The sequence below is a fragment of the Neovison vison genome, chromosome 4, assembly GCF_020171115.1.
Source record: "Neovison vison isolate M4711 chromosome 4, ASM_NN_V1, whole genome shotgun sequence".
NCBI lineage: Eukaryota > Metazoa > Chordata > Mammalia > Carnivora > Mustelidae > Neogale > Neogale vison.
Genome location: NC_058094.1, coordinates 202,598,882 through 202,620,548, shown reverse-complemented (window position 1 = coordinate 202,620,548; position 21,667 = coordinate 202,598,882).

The window sequence follows — 21,667 nt, the reverse complement described above, 5'->3', positions numbered from 1 at the left end:
GTGTGTTTTAATGTGTGTTTCTTCACCCTTTTCTATTGTTTTAATAAATAAAGCAGTCATTTTGTGTTTTTCCTTTTGTTGTTTTCAGTGTTTGTCTCTCTGTTCTGTTTCTGTACATTTTTTTGGGGATCCAGATTAATCTAGACAATTCTACTTCATTTATTTATTTAAGAAATATTTATGAAGTACCAGCTAATGACTAAGCATTAAGGATAAATGTTAAAAAAGAAAAGGGCATGTGTGTGTGTGTGTGTGTGTGTATATATCTATCTTGAAAAACCAGAGTCAGCTTTATGTCATCCGTAATAGATTATCAGAGGGGACTGTAAAGTAGTTTGATATTTTCGTATATCCAGTACTTATTTCATCTGCCATATATCCTTTAGATTTTAAAGTCCTATACCAAATATCTAAATCATTTCAATTATTTATATGCATATTCTGAGTATTGGAAATATCATAAATATTATAAGTTGTATCATAAATATTATAAATAACATTATGACTTCATATTTTAAATATATTATTATATTTCAAAGTTTGAGCTCATAGAAAATGTACCCTTTTTAATTTTTATGTATTTATTTTTAAATATTTTATTTATGTATTTGTCAGAGAGAGAGCTCACAAGCGGGGGGAGGGGCAGAGGGAAGAGGAGAAACAGGTTCCCTGCTGAGCGGGGAGGCCCCTGTGGGATGATCCCAGGACCCTGGGATCATGACCTGAGCCCAAGGCAGATGCTTAATCTACTGAGTCTCCCAGGCATCCCTAGGTAGTACACTTAAAAAAAAAATTATTTATTTTGGGGGGATGGGGAGGGGCAAAAGAAGAGGGAGAGTCTCAAGCAGATTCTGTGCTCAGCGTGGAGCCTGACGCAGTGCTTGATCTCATGACCTTGAAATCAGGACCTGAGCCAAAACCAAGAGTCAGTTGCTTAACTGACTGCTCTATCCAGGTGCCCCATAAAGTGTATCTTACATTAAATTTATAATATAGGAATTACACACATGAAAGTTAAAAATGACAGCCTCTTGTTTTTCCTGTTTTTATTTTATATAAATGCATATATTATGGTCTCTATTTTATGTGGTATATCAGGTAGCAACTCTCTCTCCTCTTTAGCTTTTATGGCTTCATTCCCCCCACATACTATATATTAAGTGATAAAAAGTACTTAAAGCACTAGTCCATGCAAATGGCTTCTTCTCCCTCACTCACCAACCTCTGTACATCTCTGAGAAACTGCACTGTCAGTTGTTTGGAGGATTTTAAATGGGTAAAAAATTAACATCCCTTGGGGCACCTGGGTGGCTCAGTGGGTCATCTCTTCAAAGATGGCCTCCTTAGGGAGGAGAGATTTAAGTAATACCCTCCTCTTTGAGGAGAGATGTAAATGATGGCTGAGACCAGTGCTTTTGGTTTTCTGGGGAAGAGCATTCCAGACACAAGCACCTTTAAGAGCAAAGGCTCTGAGGCAGAAGCAGGCCAGGTATGACTGAGTAACCAAAAGGCAACCCACAGGAGCAGGGTGAAGGAGGAAGAAAGTAGTAGGAGATGAACTAACTACGAGGCAATTCACACTTAACATATGTGAGACCAGGGGCAAAAGCAAAAGGAGGCCCATATATGACATGTCTGAATATTTAAAGGTTATAAATCAAGCTAACATACTCTTAAATAAAACATGTTCTAGCTTCCTTTTTTAACCTTTATAATACCCAGGAGTCCAGGTTTAAATGTAGAATTCTTAGATTCATTATTCCAGGTTGATGAATAAGGAATTGGCCCCTGTCCTTGGTCTGCCCCCTTCTCTTTCCATTTTCAACTCTATTCTATATCCTGAGATATTATGCACACATGGACATCCCAGAGCATTGCCTCCTAGATCCACTCTCACCCCTGCAAACAGCTGCCTCTCAGCCACCTCTTGGGTCTATGTCTTGGATCATATACAAGAATAGATGGCAGACTTAGAAGCAAGCTTGCAGTTACCTGAGCAGGGAAATCTGGGCCTTTAGGAAAACCAGGGTGTGTTCTGTAAGTGGGCTGTAGCCTCCAGTTATGCACATTCCATTAACTTGTAGACTCCTCATCTGGTGTTGGGCGGGTTGGGGCAGCAGGTAGTACAGGGGGGAAGAAGCCAAAATGGCCCTCTAAGGCACATAAAGTAGGATGGGTTCTAAGGATGGTACCAGGAGGCTTTGTTGGTCTTGGTAAGGATTTGACTTTTTATGTTAACAGAGGTGGGAAAACACTCAAGTGTTTTACTTTTCATCTTCAAAGTCTCACTCTGGCTACAACTTAGAAAGTAGCCTGGAGTAGGGCGAGGGTGGAAGGAGGGAGCCCAGTGAGGATGCTCTTGTAGAGTTTTAGACAGGAGATGGTGATCTCTATGGGTTCTTAAGAACAGTCATTATTTACTGATAAACAAAATGCCCTCCCACTCTTCAAAGCTCTTGGAGACTATAGAAAATAGATTGTTCTATGGGAGGAGAATAAAAGTGAGAAGTGAAAACTTTGGCAACTAGACAGTTTACCATTACATTAGTATGTCCATTATTCAGCTGTCCTCACTAACGTAATTTTACTATTGCACTTTTTTTATCAACATGGCTTTATTATTTCAGGAAACCCTTGCTCAAGAAATATAATTTGCAAATAGCTTTGTTATCTGCTCCAAGAGCTACCAGAAAACCAAATTAAATAAATATCAGATTGCTCAACTTTTCCATTGATAGCATCAAATGATTTTTACTCTTCGAGACTCTTTGAAACCCTCCTCTAGAAAACTTCACCTTGCAGTTTTCACCAGTTCTAATCTATTATATCATGATCCTTACACAATATCAATGAAATTCTCGTGTTGAAAGGCTGTCTTAAACCAGTTTCAAAATCTCATGCATCTCTCAACTTTGTACTCAACCCTCTCTCCACCACACCCCCCACATCAGAAAGTCTACAAAAACACTGACAAAGTAGTGTTCTCCTTTATCTCATGAAGAAGAAATTCAGCTTTGTCTCATCAAGAGATTATTTTGGTGAAGTCAATAGCAAGCTGCTCTTTGACAATCTTGGAGGCCCATTAAGATCTGATCAAGACATCACACTTCTGCAACCCAAGATTCTCAATCTAGAAATAGAGTAATCCTTTGAGACTTCTTGAACTTTCAACTTGGGATATTGCTTTGGGCCCAACTTCCTATTTCTGTTTTTTCTTTTTATATCTTTTTCTTTTCTTTTCTTTTCTCTCTCTCTCTCTCTCTCTCTCTTTCTTTTTTTCCTATTCTTTTAGCTCCCCAAATAGTGACTTGACTTTGTCTTTTAGGAATAAACAAAATACCCTCCCACTTTTCATAAGCCTTTAAAGGAACTCTCTTATTATTTAATCAGACTTGTAAACCTCCTATTCTTTCTGGAACTCTGCCTTGTTACTGCAGCATTGTGATATATAAGAAATACATGTTTGATCATTTCTTATATATATTTGGTCATTTCTCATATATAGTTGATCTTTACCCACTGTTCCTGGCTCACAATAACACAAACTCTTGGAATTTCCTGAGAGATAAGAGCAATGGGAACATTGTTGTATTTGTTTTTTTGTTATATTTGGTTTCTTGTCCTCAGTTCCTGAAAATACTTCAGAGCCATAAAGGTGAAATGGGTGTCTTATTATTAGTAAGAAGCCCTTTTCCACTACAACTGGGTTATACTTATGAGGTGACTTTCTAAAGCACCTATGGTTGGGGGTTGGTTGCCAAGGGGACCAACCATGAATAAAGTTATGGTTGACATGCATATAGAACCAACCAAGATGGTAGAAGCCTCCATTAGTTTAGCTACTGTGGCTATTGCCCTTGGACATCATAAGTAGGTGTTTGTCATTGAATCAAGGGGGACTATAGTAAGATATTAGTTCTGATGATTTTGATGAAATTTAATTTGAACACTAGGCCAGCTCTAGGCCCTCTCCCCTTCTGGAAATTGGGGGTAGGACTAAGAGTTTCAACCCTCTATTCATGGTTGAGGTGTAATTGACATACATATAGCTGTACATATTTAATGCATATAATTTGATGAGTTTGCAGATAAAACAGTAAAAAGATCACCATAATCTATGCCATAAACATATCTATCTCCTCCACAAATTTCTTCTTGCTTTTTTTATTTTTGTGATAAGAATACTATATAAAGGGATGCCTGGGTGGCTCAGTGGGTTAAAGAATGCTATATTAGATCTACCTTTTAAGCAATTTTTAAGGATATATTGTTAGCTATAGGCATAACTGAAAATTTATAGGCATAATTGAAAATTATAGGCATAATTGAAAATTTATGCTTTTGACCAACATCCCCTCTACCCTGCCCCCAGTAACCACCTCCTATGAGTTTGACTATTTTAGATTCCTAATATAAGGGGGATCTGGTGGTGCTTGTGTCAGAACTGAACTGAATTATAGAATACCCAGCTGGCGTCAGAAAATTTCTTAGTGTGGTGCAAAAAAACCCACACATAAGAATTGGTGATGAGAATCAGAGTCCTTATCTCAGTTTAACTTCTATAACAAAAATAACATAGACTGGGTGGCTTAAACAATCAAAGTTTATTTCTCACATTTTTGGGAGCTAGAAAATCTGAGATTAGAGTACCAGCATGGTCAGTTCTGATGAAGGCTCTCTTCCTGGTTCCATACCGCTGCTTCTATTTGTATCCTCACATGTGGAAAGCAGAGAGCTTTTCCTAATGCCATTTACTGAAGAGACTATTCTTGCCCTATTGTATATACTTGGCACTCTTGTTAAAGATCAGTTGATTGTTTATGCATGAGTTTATTTCTGAGCTTTCTGTTCTGTTGCATTGGTCCAGTAGATTTTTAATATGTTCTGGTCATTGCTTATTCTCGGGATTTTTGAAGCATTTTCTCCCTGGAGAGCTAGAAACAGTATCAAAAATATTACTTAATTTTGTGTTCCTGACCTAGGAATTTCTAATCTGTCTCTCTAGTGACAAGAGTACCTATTTTATTGTGACTGTTGTTAAAAGCTTTGCAAAATCCTGCCACTTAGAAACTTTACTGTTCATTTTGCCCCCAAGCTCTAGAAAAGGAAGAAAGAACAAACAGAACTGTAGAATTCAAACTGGTGAATTTCTCAGAGACTCTCAAACTTCTAAGTCTTAAGATATTCCCATTGAGATCAACTCTCTCTGGGATTCATTGACTGTCCCATATCAGTTAATAATGATTGACTCATATCTAAAACTTCACTTGCAATTCTGGACTCCATTTAATAAAAAAAAAAAAGTCCAATATTGCAGGAGATTCAGGGAATACATGCAGTATTTTGATCAAGAGATTTGAGCCGTCTTTTCTTATATTCCTTCTAAACAATGCTAGAATGATCTAAAACCCGAGATCAGGTATTCTAGAAAGAGTCCAGTTGGTACTGTTCACGACTAGCAAAACAATTCCAAGTGGTTGATTCTTGGATTCATGTCTCTCAAATAAAGAGGCACAAACTATCTTTGAATTGCTAGAAGATGGTCCTTAGCAAAGATCTCAAGATGAAGTTTCTTTGGATAGCTCCAGAGGCAAACAATCTTCAGAAGGAGATAATTTAAACTCAAGCTCTCTAGGCCAAGTAGATGACTAGATGGTATGTAGACAGCTTTCACCTAAGATTCACAGAATAGTACTGTAGATTATAATGCTTTAATGTGCATTATTTTGTTCTTTATTTTTCTGGACATTTTATTTCCTTTGTTGCTTATATAAAGCTTTAACTAAGTTATTATCAGAACCCTATTCCTAATTTTAATGCTTTCCACTTTAGTCACTCCATTATGTGAGTCCCATACATGGCTATAATTTGCTAATAAACTTATGCTTAGGACTAAAGCATAGGACTAAAGCAGTGGAAAACACACTTCTCCATTTGGAGCCACCCAGCTTCCTTTGGTACCAGTTCCTTATAATAGATCCACTGGTTTCTGGGGTAACTGTACTTTACTGCTAATATTACAGATAGAAAACCCACAACAGACCAGAGAGTGAGAAATCTAAAACCCCATATCACATTGTACTTAGAAGAGAAAGTTCCTGTCTCCACTGAAACAATATTCAGTGATCTTTTGTTGGGCCTCACTTTGTAAATTGAGCTTACACAAAAATAGAACTGAGACAAGGGCTAGAGTACAGATGGTATACATTGGAAGGCCAACTAATTTTCAAAAAACTTCAAAGAAAGACATACTATTTTTCTTTTGCATTATGTCCACTTAAGGATCTTAGTACTGCAGACTTTTGCTTGGTACTAAACCATGCTTGACAGATAGTGCCAAATTTTACAACACTGACAATCCATTGGGGTAGACTGAATAAAAACAGATCATTGACTGGCTCCCAATGACTGGTATTAGATTTGCATACAAAGGATTACTCATTTCTAACTGCCAACTGGACAAAGACTTGTTATATTGGTAATTTGATTCCTTTCTTTAGGATAGTCTCAGCATCACTTAGGGACCATTTTGGCCCATCATTTTTCTCTTTTAGAAAAATTTCACCATGTGCTTTAAAATAGGCTCAGGGAATAGGGAGATTCCAACATGGAATGGTTTACAAAGTAGCTAAAGAACTAGAGAATCATCAAGAGAAGTGCCACTTGAGAAGTTCATTAAATTGGACAGATGCTGGTTCAGAATGGAGCCTCTTTTGATATAATATTGGCCAGTTGAAAGGGAAAATGTGATGTTTTAGGGTAAGTGTGTTGTGCTTAGATCCTTACAGACCTCTTTGATATCTTTACTTAATCATGAAAAAGATTCGGGGAAGAATAAACCATAGGATTGTCAGTTTAGCTAATAAACTTCTATCTGGTATGTGGGCTCTTTGGTTTAGGGATGTGATATGTCCTCTGTCTAACTTGAGCATCTTGTCTCCTGGCTGACAAGTGAATTATAAACTTTAATCATTATTATTCCCTTAATACTTATGTGGTTCTAAAGTCCAGATGAATATTGCTGAGCAATCCCTCTGCCATTGAATGACCCAACAAATGATCTTCCAACAAAAAGAAAACCTGACACTTACGGAGATTGAAACAACCATCCTTGGAAACATAATACAGTATCATGGTAACTCAAATATTGATGAGAATTTGGACTGAACATATCCCCGGATGTTAATGAACTCTCTCATAGTTCAGGCTGAAGAATGACCACACAGTGGGACAGTAAGAACCGAAACCGTGTACATACATATTGCTTATGGTCTACATAGACATGATTTTATTTGACTGTCTTCCTTAACTTGACTTCATTTGTTCTTCATCAGCATGAATTTACTATTCCAGGGAACTCTTAATCTAGGAAAATAAAAGACACAAGTAACTTTATAGTTTGTTCAGGGACTTTTTGAGAAAAACATATAAATAAACATCAAACTGTTAAACCACTTAACAGTTAGCATTAAACAACTGTATACTTCCCTAACCTCTTTGAAACTCATACTTCAAAATCTTCACCTTGCTGTGTCCACAAGCACTAAATTATGTTGATCCATATCAAACCTAATCCAGCCCCTTCATTGGCTATCCGCCTTAAAGCAGGCTTCTAATTCTCATAAATACCCTGATGCTTCTGTTCCCTTTCCTGAGATACTACTAAAACTCTCTCAGGAGTGTGCTCTCCCTAACTGTGGTGAGAATACACTCAGCTTTATGGTATCTGCAGAGATTATATAGATGTAGATCCAGGTATTTTTTTCATTTTTAGCCATACTTTTAAATTTTCCTTTGAACTTCTCGATGACAATTGAAATTGAGATCCTTTTCAGAGGTGTATGAAAATCTGCATCAGTACAAATTAAAGGAGAGAAAAACCAAAACAATCTATAACAAAAAATTAATAATAAAGTGACATGAATAATGATATAGTATTAAAGACAAAGAAAGAATAACAGGTAGTGAATGCTGTAATGACTAAAAGCTACACTGACAACACACTGATAACAGTGTAAAGTTCTGCTAGAAGATCTCAAGAATCTTAACAGCATGAAGGGATGTTCCCAGTAGGACTTTACAACATTATCAAGCATAGCACAGCATCTAGGCTTCTTCTTTGTTTTTTATTTTTGTGTGTGTGCGTGCGTTTTTTTAATTTAATTTATTTATTTGACAGAGATCACAAGGAGGCAGAGAGGCGGGGGTGGGGTGGGGGGTGGGGGAGGTAGGATCCCTGCTGAGTAGAGAGCCCTATATGGGGCTCAATCTCAGGACCCTGAGATTATGACCTGAGCCAAGGGCAGAGGCTTAACCCACTGAGCCACCCAGGCACCCCACATCCAGGCTTCTTAACAGAACACTGCATTAAAGCCTTTAGAAAAATTTTAGCCCCCCACCAGGCTTCCTGCTCAGTAGAGAGCCTGCTTCTACCTCTTAATCTGCTGCTCTACCTGCTTGTGCTCTCTTTCTCTGTCAAATAAATAAGTAAAATCTTAAAAAAATTTTCTAACAAAGTAATTTTGGTTTATAAATGGAAAATCTGAATAAACTTTAATACTCACTTAGTAAGTTTCTAAATATTGAGGAGGCCCTCCGTATCAGTCCTTGGGTTATACTTGGAAGTTCACTGATCTAAGACTTCATTCCCAAAAGGAAAACCACTGGGATTATTTTCTCAAGAGTCAGATATATTAATATGCTTTCTATAGCTGTATATTAATAAAGTTGAATCTCAACATGCTCACCTTGGAAAAAATGTCCTAGGTTAGGATATCCAACAGCAATGTATGTTTAGAAGGTACTAGCTATTTGTATCCTATAAATACTAATAGGAATGACACAGTTTTATATTTAGGGGACTTACTTTAAAAATGTAAAAAGAAAATAGCAATAATAAGCACATTATCAGTTATGTAAAAATTTCTACTATTAACCGACACTGATAAGGGTTTGATCCACTCCCAAACATACCAAAATGAACATTATTCTCTTGGGAAGCTAGTTTTTCCAGCAAATTTAGCTGCATAATGATTAACAATATATTTATATAAAAGAAAATTTCCTTTTACTCAGTTTCCATAATGGTGTTGCAGGCTCTATAGCTTGGCCTCTAACAAAGACAGCTTGGTATTATTTTGTATTTGCTTTAGGATTGTTAAAATGGAGGCAAACCAAATTTTTTTCTTAAAAGAAAAAGCAACTTAATACCTTCAAATAAATCATAACAAAAATGTCCAGTAGTTTCTTAATGAGCTTCACTAGAGTTGGTTAGTGTGAACTAACTGCCAAAGACATTTTTTTTTCCAGAAACTAGAAATTAACCCATAGGGGCCAAGCTCCATTCTGAGGCTCTTTCCCAGCTTATATTCCTAAAAGCCTTACCTGAACTATCAAAGCAAAATTTATTTTCATTATCCTTATGAGATCGTTTCCAATGGCAGTCTAGCATTACTATTTGTAGCTCACTGAGGACTCAAGATCTCCCAGTGAATAGTGAGCTTAAATATGCTATTTAAAAATCAGAAAATATACTTTTGGTATAAGCCATTTTGTAAATTTATAGATACAAGAGAAAGGCAACATAGAATTTTTTGTGAAACTGGGCGATTTTGTAAACTGCACCACGGTTCTCTAGAGTATGTAAAGGAATTTTGCTTTACTATCTGAAATATCTCTTGGAAATGTTTCTCTTTGGCTTCAGCCAATGTCTTGCCACAGCTGTTGTACTACAGGTACTCCTGGAAGCTGGAGGACCTAAGAACTTAGTACCCTTTGCTTGCCTAGTTCTGAAGGTATATGGTCCCAGATGCCATGCTGATGGTGGACACGGAGAAGTTCAAGAAAATAAACAGGGCAAAGAAAGAGTCGAAATGCTTGGATGTTAGTCTGGAAGATGCAGACTGAATCTGTGGATGCAAAAACAAAGGCTGCATAGCTGTCAGGCTGGCCTCCTCTGCACAGTGAGGGATAAGAGGAAGTGGCGACAGCTTTGTAGAGACACAAGTCCAGTAGTCCCTGGATACCATGTTCTTCTGCAGCTTGAAAATTGGCTTATTTAATAGTGGTGATGATCACATTTTAGGCAACTCGGAAAAGGCCAGAAGCATAGTAGAAGGCCAAGACTAGGATAGAAGAAATCATCTAAAAGAGGATTAAGGTTCTGTTAGTTCGTTTGTTTGTTTCAACTAAGCAGAAGTAAATTTACCATGCAGCTTATGAATTGAAGCTTCAGGGTGCTTCATCTGGTGGGTACTAGGGTTTCTGAGAGTTATTGTGAGTTTCAGGTAGAGGGAGGAAGCCAGGTTGCCAACAAGGAGTATTTCTCTGTTGGTATCTCTGGTAAATGGCCCAAAAGATCTCCAAAGAAAAGGACTTGGATCTGCATCAATTTTTGGTGGTTTATTTTCTAATGCTATATAAGTGTCCACATTTTTCTTATTAATACAATATTTATTTGTCTTATCTCTGTCAAACCCTGAGCCTACCACTTTCCCCAGGTTGCCTGGGAAGGTATAAGAAAAGGAACATACAGGTTAGATGAGAAGGGAAGAAGGACGTGTGGAAGATGGAGAGGGCTTCATCACATGGTAAAGAGGTGTTACCAACATCAGGCAAAAGCATCCCCTGGCCTTCAGGAGGGCAAAGCCCAGAATGATGTAGCAGAACTGTTGCTCTAGAGGAGGGTTGATGGCATCACCAGTGATGAGACTCCCAGACACAGTCCCAGGCCCCAGACACCCCCAATTCCAGCACCAGAGCCAGCCACTCCTACCGTGCCCCAGCTCCAATGAACTTGGCTGCTCTGTCAGTGTTTCTTGAAATGGCACTGGTTTGGAAGCTAGGAATAAGTGAGGTCAGGGTATGTGGGTCTTACCCAGCTGCTGAGGCTCTGATCTGTCAGTGTCTCCCGTAGCTTTAGCACATTGCAGGCAGTGATGGGTTCAGCTGCTGAGAGGTGATCCTGGCTAAGAAGAAGGTGAAGACTCCCTTTGCACAAGCATTTATTTTCAGGGGATAGGGATGGCAGGAGAGCTGCTTGCAGTGCAGGGAAGAGAGAGCTAATGTCCACTTTTGTACCTAATACTGTCTTTGCATTTCTTTCCTTCCTTCCTTCCTTCCTTCCTTCCTTCCTTCCTTCCTTCCTTCCTTCAGTTGATTTATTTGTTTTAGGGGCAGAGGGAGAGGGAGACCGAATCTCGTGCCAACCCCAAGCTAAGCATGGAGATTGTGTGGCTCCATCTCATGACCTCAAGATCACGACCCTGAGATCACAACCCCCACTGAAACAAAGAGTCAGCTGCCTAACTGACTGAGCCACCCAGGAGGTCCTGCATTTCTGTATCTCTTTGTGGAGGGTCTCCCAGTGTTATATGAGCTTCGGCCCAACAAAATCTGGATTGTCCCTTATTCTGTAGTTTGTTCACAATTTCAAACAGGCAACAGGACTCTTTCTGGACAATGTAGAAATACACATTCTGGAAACAAATGGTCATTGGAACACTGTAGTGTTTGCTACTTAGGTCAGAGTGATTGCCTTAGAAAGACCCATTTCAGAGATAAGGTAGGAACAGAGCAGAGGTTTTCCAACATAGGACTGCCTTCTAATAGTTCTGATTGCACAAATACTGTTACCTGCTTTTCTAATACATAGCTGTTAAGAGGTGAAAAGAGAACCCATTCATCATATATATTATGTAAGAGAAATGAGAAACCACACTAAGAGGCAGCAGCTGGACACATCCAGTTCATTGACACTTGCGTATGTGGCCAGAGCTGTTGGGGTCAACGTGGAGTTCATAGGTTTATTGCCACTGGATAAGTACGTGGTAAAACTGACAAAGCAGATAATTTAAGGGAAGCCAACAGACCTGCACAATGAAAGTATACAGAAAAGAGTCTAGAAACTTAACAGGGTAATTAAAATATAACACATTCACTGAGGAATTGTGATAATTTACTTTAAGAACATTTTTTAGAACCCAAAGGATTTCTTTCCATGACAATTAGTTGGAGTCTTAATTAGTTTAATTATGTAAACAGTTCAATTGTATAAAATAAATATGCCATTCTTTCTTTCAGCTTAAAATATCTTTTTCTTTCAGAAGTTAAGAAAATTACACTTACGTGTTTCTAGAGAATTTTATAATATGGGAGTGGAGGGTAGATAAGGTTTTGGTTTGCCTTTGAAGATGGAAGAGTTGATATTCAGATCATTGATGTTATTATAAGGATGGTTTTTGGAATTTTCATTTAATGCAACATTATTAAATATGGAGAGTGACTTTTAATGCTCTTAAAAGCAAGAATTCCATGTCCTTATATGTTTTGTCAACATTTTTTTGAAAGGGTAAAATATATTTCCTCTGACAGAGGATACAGTACGTTAACAAACAAAAAAATTCCACTCTTTGAGGACCGCACTCATTCATGCATTCGGCACCTAGTAGGTATACTCAATGAATAGTTGTTGAATGAAGGAATTATTTTAACTATTAGATAATTCCTTCTAGAAATAAAGGGCATAATTTAAGTGACCCAATTATAATTAAACTTCAAAAATGACTAGTGCCTGCTTTTGGATGGGAAAATGATTTTTAAGAGGAGCTTTTCAAACTCTTGAGCATTTTTTTTATTTGAGGAGGGTTTTAAAAATATATCTTTTTATTCCTAGCTGCCGGCTTAGTCACTGTCATATAGTAGATGCTAAATAAATGTTTGTTGATTTCATGAATAAAGGAAGCATTTTAAGCGTTAGTCCACTCATCTGAAATTATACATAGTTTGTTTACATTTAGGTTGACAATTTATTTGAATAATGATATGGGATTGCCAGCAACATATAGAGGTTATTTCTGATGACTGCTAAGCATGAGACCATCAAGGAAAATAAAAAAATAGGCTGAGAGTAGAGGAAATTTTATAGTCTCAGGAATGACAATGCTATAGTAATTATATGGCTAAAGATAGTAAGTATGGCCAGTAATAAGCATGGGTCAGTAAAAAGGACAAAGAAGGGAATTTGGGGTTGTGAAAAAAACACAAGGGGGATGATTAAGATACATGTCGGAAGTGAGCATTTACTTGATGAAGGTAGAGCAGTGGTATGTCAAAGAATAATGAGACATTTGACTGGAAAACATGTGGATTGTGGACTCCATTGATGAAGGGTCTTAGATGCTAGACTTAAGAATTTAGATGAGATGTCATAGGCAAGAGAAAGAGATTCCAAGAGACTGGCAGGATAAGAGAGGAGATGAAAGAGATAATGTTGGCAGCTCTATTAGCATAGAATGGCAGGCTCAGAAGCCAGAGGCTTAGCATATAGTTGGGGACCTGCAGCAATCCCGTGAGATGAAGGTCTGCTCTAGAGAGGTTTTTAGGGAAAGGAAAAGGAAGATACAAATGCAGGGGGTGGAGGTGTGGGTAGGACAGCATTTGAATTACTTGGGGGCAGATTCAGGGGTCAATTTCAGGGGTGAGGTCATGTGGCTGGATTTAAGGCTTACTTACATTTCAGATGTCACACACTCCGTGAGACATGGCCTCTAACGTAGATTATGGGAAAGGATGAAATGTTAAGACGTTAAGTTGTAAACTTTCGGAATTATCAACATTAAGTGTGATGGCTGAAAACTGCAAGAATAGGTAATATAGAGAATCCATAAAAAGAGGAGAACAAAATATTAAAGTGGGCTTTGACTGACCTTGCAGGATGGGTCAAGAAAGGAAGAGATGGGTAAGAGTGAAACTATAGGGAAATAGGAATATCACGTTTTCAGAGGAGAAGGAAGATTTCAGGGAAACAGTGACCAAGTGGGTCAACTGTAGTCAAGGAAACCAAAAACAAAGCTGGAAATGTGAAAGCTCAGGAGAAATTCATTCATTTGGGGGCAGAGGAGAGGGAAGAAATTTGCTTTTCTTTTTTTAAAAATAAATTATCTGATATTTCACTGAAAAATTTGAGGGTGGACTTTGTATTATTAATCATTTCAAAGAGATAAATACTCATTTTAATATGGGGGTTATATAGTGATGTATAGTCTTGATTCTTAGAATATTCCTGCTGAAAGCTATATGGCTGAAAAAAATTGGATGATTATAATCCTCAGAGGCTAAAGGTAAGCAGTTCAACCCAATTTCCAGCTGGAAGAATTAACTATGCTTTTATTTTTAGGGGGATCAGTTTTGTTAAAGAGTTGGACTGTTCTTAGTGACTTGATACAGAGCTGATGGATATGTTTCACTCGTCTTGCTTAGTTTTCAAAGGGCTGGAAGTGGAAAAGAGTAAAGAATCTAATCTTGTGGAAAACAGATAAAAGCTCATTTCTATGCTTACCTAAAATACATAGAGGAATGTGAAAACAAGTCAGAAGTTAATTAAGTTGACACTTAATTCCTGGCTCTGTGACTTTGACGTTCACAGAGGAGGTAAAACAAAAATGAACTTTGGTTTTTTAAATAATAGGAGTCTATATGCATTTGATGACAAACAGTAAATTATGTTTAAATACATTTTTATAATACATAGTAAAACACGAGTTCTTATTAACTGAAGATTTATGGTCACTTTTCTTACCCAAGCTTATTGGTAATGTAGGGCTCAAAAGGCTGAAAGCTATTTGCAGTTAACTCTTTGCAGTACCATTGTCAAATATATATTTGATGGTGCTCCCTGCTTATATAGGTAACTGGTTTATTAAACAGTTTCACCCTGGTGAGGTATAAGCATAAAATGATTTTATTTTTTCTCCAATTGCTGTATTCAACCATGCTCTGTTAAATCACTCTTTCTAGTCCTCTTAAAATTAACTTAGATTTTTTTCTGTAACTTTTCATCCATTCCAAGATATTAAAATATCTGTTCCATTTTGTAATGACGTAAGTTCAGCTACATGGCAAATTAGCACAGTTCCTCTCTTTAGGTCTTGTGCTTAGAAGTCTAAGGAAACTGCCCTGTGAAGATATGTATGTGAGTCCTGTTCATTTCTCCTCACTTTCTAATTCTGCTCCATCCCTTTCCGGGTTTACGTTTCTCCTCCTACATTGGAAACTGGGAAGAGAAATATCAGAGAGGCCAAATGTTTACACCTGCATTCCGAGACCGGTTCTCTTACCTGGAGTGCAAGTATGAGTTTTTAAAGAGTTCTACCTGGTTCCTGCTCTAGATTACCTCTCATATTCTCCTGTTGCTGTGGCGTGCTTGTTCATGTTATTAAAACAACTCAAGCATGGATACCCTCTTGGCAGTTTCTATCTGAGCAGTGCAGACTACTTCAGTAGAGTCCCCCTGCTGCTGTCTTTCTCCATTTCATTTTTTTTTTTTTAATAAACCAGGTAGGCATTGAGGGCAGATCCCTAATCCTGATTTAGTCTCCACTTTTTTCTCTTCACGTGGCTTATGGTGGCTGGAAGAATGGAACTACCATCTACTCCCTTTGCCCTTTAGGCAAGAGATGGCAAGAGCTCCCTACCCACAGTGGCTAGCTCCCTAGATCCTTCATCATTAGCTTTTGGCTTCTCTTCATCCTGTCACACACTTGTACATTGTTCTTTTATTAAATCCCCTTCAAAACCTAGTAGAATGGGCCATGTGTGTTTTGTCATGGCTCTGACTGAAATGAATAATAAGCACAATCTCAACAGCTCTGTACTATGAATATTTTAAGGCAAAAATATGATTTACACATATCAGCTTATGAAATTTGCATATGTGAATGTTACTAGAGAGAGAGAACTTGAATAGGATAACTTGACTATTTTACTTATTTATTTATTTTAGAGAGAGAGAGCATGAGCAGGGGGAATACTGGAGGAGGAGGGAGAGGGCGAGGGAAAGGATCTCCAGCAGATTCCATGTTTAGCGCAGAAACTAAGATCCTGAGATCATGACCTGAGCTGAGATCCAGAGTCGAACGCTTAACCTACTGGACCACCCAGGCACCCCTCGAATAGGGTAACTTGAACTAAAATCTCAGCCCTGTCCTATATAAGCTTATTTGTAATGTAAGTAAATGCATGCCTACTTCATGAAGTTGACATGAAGATTCAATGAGAGAAAGGAATCACCTACACATATCATATTCAACATTCATTCAACATCTGCATGATGAGAGGTATTAAGTTCTTTCTATACCATAAAGTATCCTATAAATACAAATTAATTTAACTCTTAATCTGATATAGAAGAGCTATCTTGTAGCCATGAAAACATTCCTTTTTGTATAGAATAACCAGACTGTATGAGGAAGACCAGACTAGAGGAAGTATAACTAGCTCTTCTTAGAGTTCTTCATTTGGTTCACTTACTGTAGAACAACAGCATCATCATAAATATCCAGTATATACTCTCTGGGAATGAAATTTAGCAACACAATATGTTTTAAAAAATTAAAGTTGCTGGGAACTTATTTTTATATATGAGAGCAACAAAAGTAAAAAAAAAAGTATAAAAATAATCCAGTATAGACTGTTCTTAAAAATGCCACAATTAAGAAGTGAAAATACATCAATTATATTGGGTCCCCAGTACTTAAAAATTTTTAAAGTAAAATTCAAATGTAAATTTATAGTTAATATTTGAATAAATATTCAAGAAACTTTGGTTAAGGGACGCCTGGGTGGCTCAGTTGGTTAAGCAGCTGCCTTCAGCTCAGGTCATGATCCCAGGGTCCTGGGATCGAGTCCCACATCGGGCTCCTTGCTCGGCAGGGAGCCTGCTTCTCCCTCTGCCTCTGTCTGCCTCTTTGTCTGCCTGTGCTTGCTCGCTTTCTCTCCCTCTGTCTCTGACAAATAAATAAATAAAATCTTAAAAAAAAAAAAAAAAAAAAAAGAAACTTTGGTTAAAGAAAGAATATTGTACTGAGGCTTGGGATTTAAATCTATTTCTGCCATTAACTATTTCTGCATTGACCTTTAATCATTTAATTCTCTGAAGTCTTATTTCTAGTTCTATGGTTCAGTTAACATATTTTTATGACATATTAATTTAAAAACAATATATTTAATACTCCCAAACTTACTAATTCAATACAGGTAAAAAAATGCACTAAACTCAGTGCTACTGTGGGGAGAGAATGGAATAAAGATGTAGTTCTGCCTTCAATGAGTTAGAAGGAATAAAATATCAGTGCCAGTAAGCATTAAATAAATTCTGTAACTGAGACTAATAAAGTACTTAATGAAACTGCCAGAAGGAGCATTTTTTTTTTCCTACTTGAGGAAGGAAATGACATTGCAGAGGAGATAGGTTTTATAGATCAGTAATTCTAGCTGAAAATTGTCTTATAGAAAAATTTTGCATTTAAAAAAACATTTCCTCAAAACTATTTGCAGCCTTTTTTGTGTGGGGGGTGGGGGATGAAAAGAAAATATTAACTTGGAAATGTTCGATATCTGGTAAAAGTGAGTATTTGTTTTTTTCTCTTAATAGATTTTGATTTAATGCCTGACAAGTCCATTAGTTCATTAAAATAGTTTTTCAGAGTTAACACCAAAATGGAGGCTTCTGCTTTTCCTAGTCATTATTTCATCAAGGATTCTAGCTCTGCACTTCAAATAGAGGGGAAAACACAGTTTGTGCATAGCTGCCCAAGGCCCCTTACTTGATGAACTTGGTGATATATCAAGACCTGCAATAATAATAATAATTTTTTTTAAATGCTCAAATGTTACTGTGCCACAGTGATAAGACTCTAAGTATAAATGATAACCAGTAGTATCAGGGGTTCTATATTCAAGTATGTGATGTAATTTCAATGTTTGGAAAATTTTTAAATTCCAGAAGGGAAGATGATCCTTTTAAAAATTGAAGTATATTTAAAATACAGTATTATATTAGTTTCAGATGTACAACATGTTGATTTGACAATTCTGTATATTACTCAGTGTTGACCATGCTAAGTGTTGTCACTGTTCTGTTAACATAAACATTATTACAATATTCTTGATTATATTCCCTATGCTATACTTTTTATCTCCGTGAACTTACTTATTTTATAACTGAAAGTTTGTACTTCTTAATTCCCTTCATCTGTTTTTCCCATGCCCTCACCCAGGTTATCCTCGAACTATAGGTTTTCTTTAGGACCCCACTTATATGGGTCAAGTATATGATGTGATTATATGATATATATATTTATAAATTAATCTCTTGGAGTTGCAACTCAACTTTGTTATGTTATTACCAGTTTTCTAAAATCACAGATGTACTTATTCTTTATTTGGAATTACATTATAATTGTACCAGAATAGCTACCTACTTAAAAGAGATATGTGAAGTACCCTTGTATAAAGGGAAAAATAATATCTAATTTAATTTTGAATAAGTGCATACTTTATACATTATTTTGTGCTTAAAACAAAGGCACACTGACATGATCATTAAATTTTGAAGTCTTAGAAAGCCCTGATAAGAGCTTTCCTATTTCAAATATATGACAGCTGGGCAAAAGTGGTGGTGAGGGGGGTTATTGGTGTGTGTGTTTTGGAGGGGGCCTCATAGATCACAGCCTTCCCTCTCCTCCCTCTGGTAAAGAACAAACAGATATTGCTAGTTTATCTTGTCTCCACCTACTACCCTCCAAAAAGAGAAGAGTACAATTCTCTTGAGTGAAGCTGTCCTAGAGAAAGACTGACTGCCTTCCCCTGGAGGTAAATGTGACGTGCTGGGAGCATAGCTTGGAAGAAGCCCTGAGAAAGAGGGAACTAGTTCATAGAAAAGAGGGAGTCCTTTTGCGCTAAGAATGTGAGAGGTACCTGGACATTTCAAAGTGTTAAACAAAGAGAGACAGGATTACAACTAGCATTATTGTGAACCTCACCCTGAATTGCTTAATATTTTCACAATAAGCTGCTCATGATTAGAGCTTGTGTTTAGGCCGATGCTCTAGTAAATCACATGGACTATGGAAACAAGTTATATATATAAAATATGTATATTATGTATATGCAATATATATGTGTATATATATTAAATATGTAAGATATATTTCCATTTAATAAAGGAAGACAGTCCTTCAAGATGCATGACATATAAGTGTTGGCAGTTAGTGTGAGGAATCGTCTTCAGGAAGACAGATTTATGGATAGCAAGGTATTTGCAGAAAGAATCTCTTTGAAAAAGGATTATTTCATTTACATTACAGCAACACTACAAATTCTTTGTATTTTTCTAATTTGTTTAATTTCCTATTATTTCAAGTAGTATTCTGTATAATAATATTCCAGCACATGAAATAATTTGGGCAAACTCATGCAATTGCAAATTTAAAATTTGGCCTAAAGCAAACTCTTATGTACATTTCCATTCTTTAAAAAAAAAAACAACACCATAATTATTAATTATTAATTTCTGCAGAATGTATTCCCTTCCTATGAAAGACCTAAATTATTAAAATTATAAAAATTACTACAGATATAGCACATTTGTAGAATTCAGTACTGCAGAAAATGTGGAGAAATTTGCACACTGATGGGAATATAAATTAAAGGATATGAATAATATATAACAAAAACTTTAAAATGATACAAATCATTTGGCATAACCAATTAAATTCTAGAAATTTATACTAAGGAAATAATTAAGCATGAACTTAGAGATTCACCCACAAGATGTATTTATTACTTCAATGAAAAAATTATGACAAGAAACAAGTAACAGATTAATAAATATGCCAAAAATATATGTATTATACAACAGAATTCAGCCACTAAAAGTATGTTATAGGTAATTTTGGTATGTTTTTAGTGTGTAAATTAATACATGAATAATTTCCATATAAATGTTTAAATAGTAAATAAATAGAGTAAAAAATTAAAAGCTCAACTTACTATTTTCAGTAATGGTGTTCTGGGAAATTATGACTAACCTTCCCACTAGGGACATCTATGAAGCCTACAAAAAAAATTTTTTTTAAACACCTTCAAAGTATGAAAACCTTAACAAGATGGTAAGGATTTATGGAACCAGTTTCTAATATAGTTCCTAATAAAGAAAGCCAAAAGACAGTGGAATAAAAATCTCAATGTACTGGCAGAAAATAATTTCCCATCCTTGAGTTCCATACTGGGAAAACATATTTTCCAGAATAGAGGCAAGGGAAAAAAAAAAAAAGACAATTTCAAGAGAAATTATAAAAATCTGCTTTCGGCAGAAGGAAGATTATCTCAGATGGAAATCAGAAATCTAAGAGTAGGAAAGAATACAACAACGATGGTAAATATGTTGACATATATAAATCAGTATGAACTGTATGTAAAAATAATGATGCTCTGAAGTCTCTTAAAATCAAACTGAAATCAATAAAAAATGACAAGGACTTGAGAGGGGAGTAGGAGGGAACTATTGTAAGGAATTTGTCCAAAAATAGGGTAAAATTATTGATTAACATTAAGTTTATTTTAGAAGATTGATTTATTTACTTTAGAGGGAAGGGAAGGACAGAGGGAGAGGGAGAGAACCCCAAGCGGACTTTGTACTGAAATGGAGCCCAACACGGAGCTCGAGCTCACCCTGAGATTACAACCCCAGCCTAATCAACTGCCCCACCCAGACATCCCTTAATATTAAACTTTATATGTTAGGAATGTATGTAGAAATTTCTAGACTATGAATTAAAAAACCAAGAACTGTATCTATAACTTCCCCAATAAGAAGAAATTTAAGATATTAAAAATGTATTTAAAAAGAAGGAAGATGGGGTGCCTGGATGGGTCAGTGGGTTAAGCTTCTGCCTTCAGCTCAGGTTATGATCTCAGGGTCCTGGGATCGAGCCCCGCATCAGGCTCTCCGCTCAGCAGGAAGCCTGCTCCCCACCCCGCCCTGTCCTGCCTGCTATTCTGCCTACTTGTGATCTCTGTCTGTCAAATAAATAAGTAAAATCTTTTTTTTTCCCCAATTTATTTATTTTCAGAAAAACAGTATTCATTATTTTTTCACCACATCCAGTGCTCCATGCAAGCTGTGCCCTCTATAATACCCACCACCTGGTACCCCAACCTCCCACCCCCCCGCCACTTCAAACCCCTCAGATTGTTTTTCAGAGTCCATAGTCTCTCATGGTTCATCTCCCCTTCCAATTTACCCAAAAGCACATACCCTCCCCAATGTCCATAACCCTACCCCCCTTCTCCCAACCCCCCTCCCCCCAGCAACCCACAGTTTGTTTCGTGAGATTAAGAGTCACTTATGGTTTGTCTCCCTCCCTATCCCATCTTGTTTCATGGATTCTTCTCCTACCCACTTAAGCCCCCATGTTGCATCACCACTTCCTCATATCAGGGAGATCATATGATATTTGTCTTTCTCCGCTTGACTTATTTTGCTAAGCATGATACGCTCTAGTTCCATCCATGTTGTCGCAAATGGCAAGATTTCGTTTCTTTTGATGGCTGCATAGTATTCCATTGTGTATATATACCACATCTTCTTGATCCATTCATCTGTTGATGGACATCTAGGTTCTTTCCATAGTTTGGCTATTGTGGACATTGCTGCTATAAACATTCGGGTGCACGTGCCCCTTTGGATCACTACGTTTGTATCTTTAGGGTAAATTCCCAGTAGTGCAATTGCTGGGTCATAGGGCAGTTCTATTTTCAACATTTTGAGGAACCTCCATGCTGTTTTCCAGAGTGGTTGCACCAGCTTGCATTCCCACCAACAGTG